The sequence below is a fragment of the Pongo abelii genome, chromosome 5, assembly GCF_028885655.2.
Source record: "Pongo abelii isolate AG06213 chromosome 5, NHGRI_mPonAbe1-v2.0_pri, whole genome shotgun sequence".
Classification (NCBI taxonomy): Eukaryota; Metazoa; Chordata; class Mammalia; order Primates; family Hominidae; genus Pongo; species Pongo abelii.
In genome coordinates this window covers 89,709,074-89,714,753 of record NC_071990.2, presented here as the reverse complement: position 1 = coordinate 89,714,753, position 5,680 = coordinate 89,709,074, and positions in this window count along the sequence as shown.

The window sequence follows — 5,680 nt, the reverse complement described above, 5'->3', positions numbered from 1 at the left end:
AATATCAGCTTTTGATTAAGCTGACTTCTGAATGACCATAAAGATTAAAAAAAAAATTTCAAATCTCTTACTATCAGATTTTATCCAGGACAAACAGCCAATAATCCTGGCTTTTGAACTTTTTACCAAAGATATCTTCCAAGAGACTCACCAAAACCAAAATGCCTTAACCAAGATTATGACTTAACCAAGGATGTATGAGGCATCTCCAAAGAGGTGCAAATCAGTCCTCACAAGATTCAGAACCACCCCAAAGATAGCTCCAAGAAAGGAAAGTTTCATTAGACACAAATGGGGTACAACCCACATTTCTGTCTGACCATATCCCTATATATCAGTCAAAGTAGATTTAAAGACAAGGAGTATTTCTAAAGATAAAGAAGATCATTTTGCAATGATAAAAAGGTCATTTAAACAAGAAGACATAATAATTAATTTTATTTATTTATTTATTTATTTATTTTGAGACAGGGTCTGTCTCTGTTGCCCAGGTGAAGTACAGTGGCGTGATCTCAGCTCACTGCAAACTCCATCTCTTAGGCTCAAGCTATCCTCTCACCTCAGCCTCCCAAGAAGCTGGGACTACAGGCATGCGCCACCATGCCTAGCTAATTTTTAAATTTTTTTCTACATATGGGGTCTCACCATGTTTCCCAGGCTGGTCTCAAACTCCTGGGCTCAAGCAACCCACCTGCCTCGGCCTCCCAAAGTGCTGGGATTACAGGTGTGAGCCACCATGCCCAGCTAAGAAGACATAACAATTCTAAGCGCACGTGCACCTCGTAATAGCTTCTAGGTGTATGAAAGCAAAATATTGATAAAAGAGAAATAGATCTCCAGGCATACTTGGAGGTTTTAATGCTTCTCTTTCAGTGTGTGATGGGGTAAGAAGACAAAATATCAGTAAGGTTATAGAAGATTTGGATAGGCCGGGCACAGTGGCTTATGCCTGTAATTCCAGCACTTTGGGAGGCCGAGGTGGGCGGATCACCTGAGGTCAGGAGTTCGAGACCAGCCCGACCAACATGGAGAAACCCTGTCTCTACTAAAAATACAAAATTAACTGGGTGTGATGGCACATTCCTGTAATCCCAGCTACTCGGGAGGCTGAGGCAGGAGAATTGCTTGAACCCAGGAGGCGGAGGTTGCAGTGAGCTGAGATCGTGCCATTGCACTCCAGCCTGGGCAATAAGAGAGAAACTCCATCTCAAAAAAAAAAAGAAAGATTTGGATAACACTCTCACCATTTTGACTTGATTTACATGTTTAGATAATCTAATAATTTCAGAGTATACATTCTTTATAAGTTCTTTCCATTCATCAAGATATACTTTATGCTGCTGCATTATATATGCAATTTAAAAATAATATCATTTACAAAAGCATCAAAATATGAAATACCTAGGAATAAAAATTTAATCAACAATGTGCAAAACCTGCACACTGAAGAACATTAAATATTACAGTGAGAAATTAAAGACCTAAATAAATGGAGTGGTAAACTGTGTTCATGGATTGGAAGCATCCATCTTGTTAAAATGTCAACTCTCTTGATATTGGCTCATAGAGCCAAAGCCAACCCAACCAAAATCCTAGCAGAATTATTTAAATAGAAATGAGCAAGTTGATTGTAAAGCTTATACAAAGTTGCAGAGAATCTAGAATAGCTAAAATAATCTTGAGAAGGACAAAGTTGGGAGACTTCAACACTTGATTTCAAAAATTATTAAAAGCACTTTGGGAGTCTGAGGCAGGAGGATTGCTTGAGCCCAGGAGTTCAAGACCAGCCTGGACAACATAGTGAGACCCTGCCTCTACAAAAAATTAAGAATTAGCTAGGCATGGTGGCACACACCTGTGGTCCCAGCTACTCAGGAAGCTAAGGTTGGAGGATTTCTTGAGCCCAGGAGTGAGCCCTGATCACACCACTTTGCATACCAGCCTGGGTGACAGAGCAAGACCCTGATCTCAAAAAAAAAAAAAAAAAAAAAATTACTAAAAGGCTATAGTCATCAAAACTGTGATACTATTGTAAGTAGATCGATGGAATCCAGAAATAGACCCACACATATACGTGAATTGGTTTTTTACAAAGGTGCCAGGGAAATTCAATGGGGAAATTGATAGGCCAACAAATATGACTAGAACAACTAGATATTTGGAAAAATTTTAATTTTATATTACATTTGTAGTATACATTTATGACAAATTACAATTTTAAGCCTATGTTATCCATGTTCTGGAAAATAAATTACATATCTGTTACTCCTATACAGTTTTCTCAAGCCACAGGAGTATTATTTATTAAGTAAGCTTTGTTAAGGGGCTGCAGTAACATTGTGGACACCAGGGTATCATTTAGAAAACAGAATTTATTAAATAATACTTTATATTCTGGATGATATAATACAAATGGCCTTCTGTTTTTAGTTCCTCCACTTACATTCATGATAGAAGTTTCTAATTCCATTTATGACCAATAATACATATTTGTGAGACTGCTAGCAGGTGATGGAAATGCAGGTGTTACCTCCTTGCACAAAATGAAATTTCACAAACAAATAGCTAAATTGATTGAAAGAATTTATAAGTCTACTGTAGTTTATTTCTAAAGCATCTTTCTCCTGACCTTTTCCAGGAGGTTGGGGGGTGGGGCTGAAAGTTCCAATCCTCTAATCCTGCCTTGGTTTTTGGGGTGACTAGCCCCTATCCTAAAGCTACATAGGAGTTGCCAGCCATCAGTCAACTAACTAGCATGCAAAAGTATATTTATCACTTCAGAGAGTCCAAGGATTTTAGGAGTTATATGCCAGGAAGTGGAAGACCAAATATATATTTCACAATATTCAGTGACTAATGAAGGTTAATCAAAAAGGAAGTTCCTGCTCTAACAAAGTAAAATGTAAATGTAATTTAGTTTTGAAAATCTTTTCTAACACAGATTGTGTTTTGAGAGTGGTTTCTTGAGGAGAAAAGATCAGGCTGCTATATGATTCTGACTCCCAGATCAAGGGGCCTTTGTAATTGGGCCAAGCTTGGTATTCCCCAAAGAGTTCCTGTTTTCAAAAGGGCCTATTGATACCAGAGGGTAAAGTTGCAGCTGGAGTAACAGCACAGTTCCTTTCTTATCATTCCAACGATCCAGGAAAGTCTCCCAATGCTGCGACAAAAGCTCCCACCATGAAAGATGTGTTTTCTCTTCCATGTAGTGTTAGAGATATACCATAAACTCTCTCTTTCCTGCCACCCTATTTCCGCAGTGTTTTTCCTGCTCTGGTCTATGCAGTCAATGACACTTCCATTACTATAATATTACTTGACATGTTCAAGTTACTGGAGGAGTGATTGGATTACATTCTCTTTACAGTTGCCTTTCAGTATCTGTTAGTGATTGATTCTAGGACCCCCCCTTGGATAGCAAAATCCATGGATGCCCAAGTCCCTTGTATAAAATGACGTAGTAGCTGGGTGTGGTGGTGCATACCTGTAATCCCACTTACTCAGGAGGCTGAGGCAGGAGGACTGCTTGAGCCCAGAAGTTTGAGACCAGCCTGGGCAACAATAGTGAGACTCTGTCTCAGAAAAAAAAAAAAAAGAAGAGAAAGAGAATGAGAGAAAACGGGGTAGTATTTGCATATAACCTATGCACATCCTCTTGTATACTTTACATCATCTTCAGATTACTTATAATACCCAATATAATATCAATATTATGTAAATACTTGTTATACTGTATTTTAAAATTTGTACTACTTTTTATTGTTGTATTTTTCTTTTCCCAAATATATTCAATCCCCAGTTGGTTGAATCTGAAGATACAGAACCCACAGGTAGGAAGAGACAACTGTAATTAAATAACAGGCCTGAGGATACACACTTTGAGCACTAACACTGTCACTACAGCTTTCTTTCTTTCTTTTCTTTTTTCTTTCTTTCTTTCTCCTTCCTTCCTTGCTTCCTTCCCTCCCTCCCTCTCTCTCTCCTCTCTCTTTTCTCTTTCTTTCTTCCTTCCTTCCCTCCTTCCCTCCCTCTTTCTCTCTCTCTCTGTTTCCCTTCCTTCCTTCCTTCCTTCCTTCCCTCCCTCCTTCCCTTCTTTCCTTCCTTCCTTCTTTCTTTCTTTCTTTTCTTGTTTTGAGACCGAGTCTTACTCTGTCACCCAGGCTGAAGTACAGTGGCATGATCTCTGCTCACTTCAATCTCCGCCTCCCAGGTTCCAGCGATTTTCATGCCTCAGCCTCCTAAGTAGCTGGGGCTACAGGCATGCGCCACCACGCTCAGCTAATTTTTGTTATTTTTTTTTTTTAGTAGAGACGTGCTTTCACCATGTTGGCCAGCCTGGTCTGGAACTCCTGATCTCAGGTGATTTGCCCGCCTCAGCCTCTGAAAGTGCTGGGATTACAGGTGTGAGCCACTGTGCCCGGCCTGCAGGTTACTTTCTAAGGCCTCCTACTACCTGTTACAAATGATCTCTCAGGAAGGATAACATTTGCAAGTGGATCATCTCAACCATTTTGTGTTGATTCTTAATTTGCTATTTTATGGAGCATGTACCAAGGGCCAAGCTAAGTGCTTTATCCACATTTTTCTAATGTAATCCCTATGACACACTCTCAAATAGATACTTTTACTTCTCCATTTTACAATTAACTTACTTTGGGTCAGAGAATTAGGTGATGATATAGCTAGATTTCAAAAGCAGATCTGCCACACTGGAAAAAGCCCTTATGAATACAGTGAATGTTGAAAGCCTTCACCTGAAGGTATCACCAACCTCTTTCAGCATCAAAATTCCACAATGGAGAAAGGCCTTAAAAAAACAAACAAGAAAAAAAAAAAAAAAAGACGATCTGAGCTCAGAGGGTGACAATCCTAACTTTATCCCAAATCCTGTGTATCTTTTTTGTTACTCTCTTTGTATTTTCTATCACTTGGTCACCTAATCTAGGCAGAAAAACTATACTAGGCAGCATAGGATGAGATAAAGCAAAAGGCAAGAAACTGCTTTGCTTTTGGGGAGAGTTTGATCTTGTTAAGATTTAGTTAAGCAGTGGGTCTCATTATGTTGCCCAAGCTGGTCTCGAACTCCTGGCCTCAAGTGAGCCTCCTGCCTGAGTCTTCCAAAGTGCTGAGATTATAGGTGTAAACCACTATGCCCAGCCAAGCAGTGGTTTTCTTTTCTTTTCTTTTCTTTGGAGTGCAATGGCACGATCTCAGCTCACCGCAACCTCCACCTCCTGGGTTCAAATGATTCTCCTGCCTCAGCCTCCCAAGTAGCTGGGATTACAGGCATGCAACACCACACCTAGCTAATTTTTGTATTTTTAGTAGAGACAGGGTTTCTCCATGTTGGTCAGGCTGGTCTCGAACTCCCGACCTCAGGTGATCCAGCTGCCTCGGCCTCCCAAATTGCTAGGATTATAGGCGTGGGCCACCACGCCCAACCAAGCAGTGGTTTTCAATTTAAGATACATACTAGAATCATCTGTGAAACTTTTTTTTTTCTTTTTTTTCATTTTGGAGACAGGGTTTTGCTCTGTCATCTGGGCTGGAGTGCAGTGACATGTTCACAGCTCACTGTAACCTCAAACTCTTGGGCTCAAGTGTCCTCCTGCCTTGACCTCCCAAAGTGTTGGGATTAAAGGTGTGAGCCATTGTGCCTGGCCTATCTGTGGAACTTTAA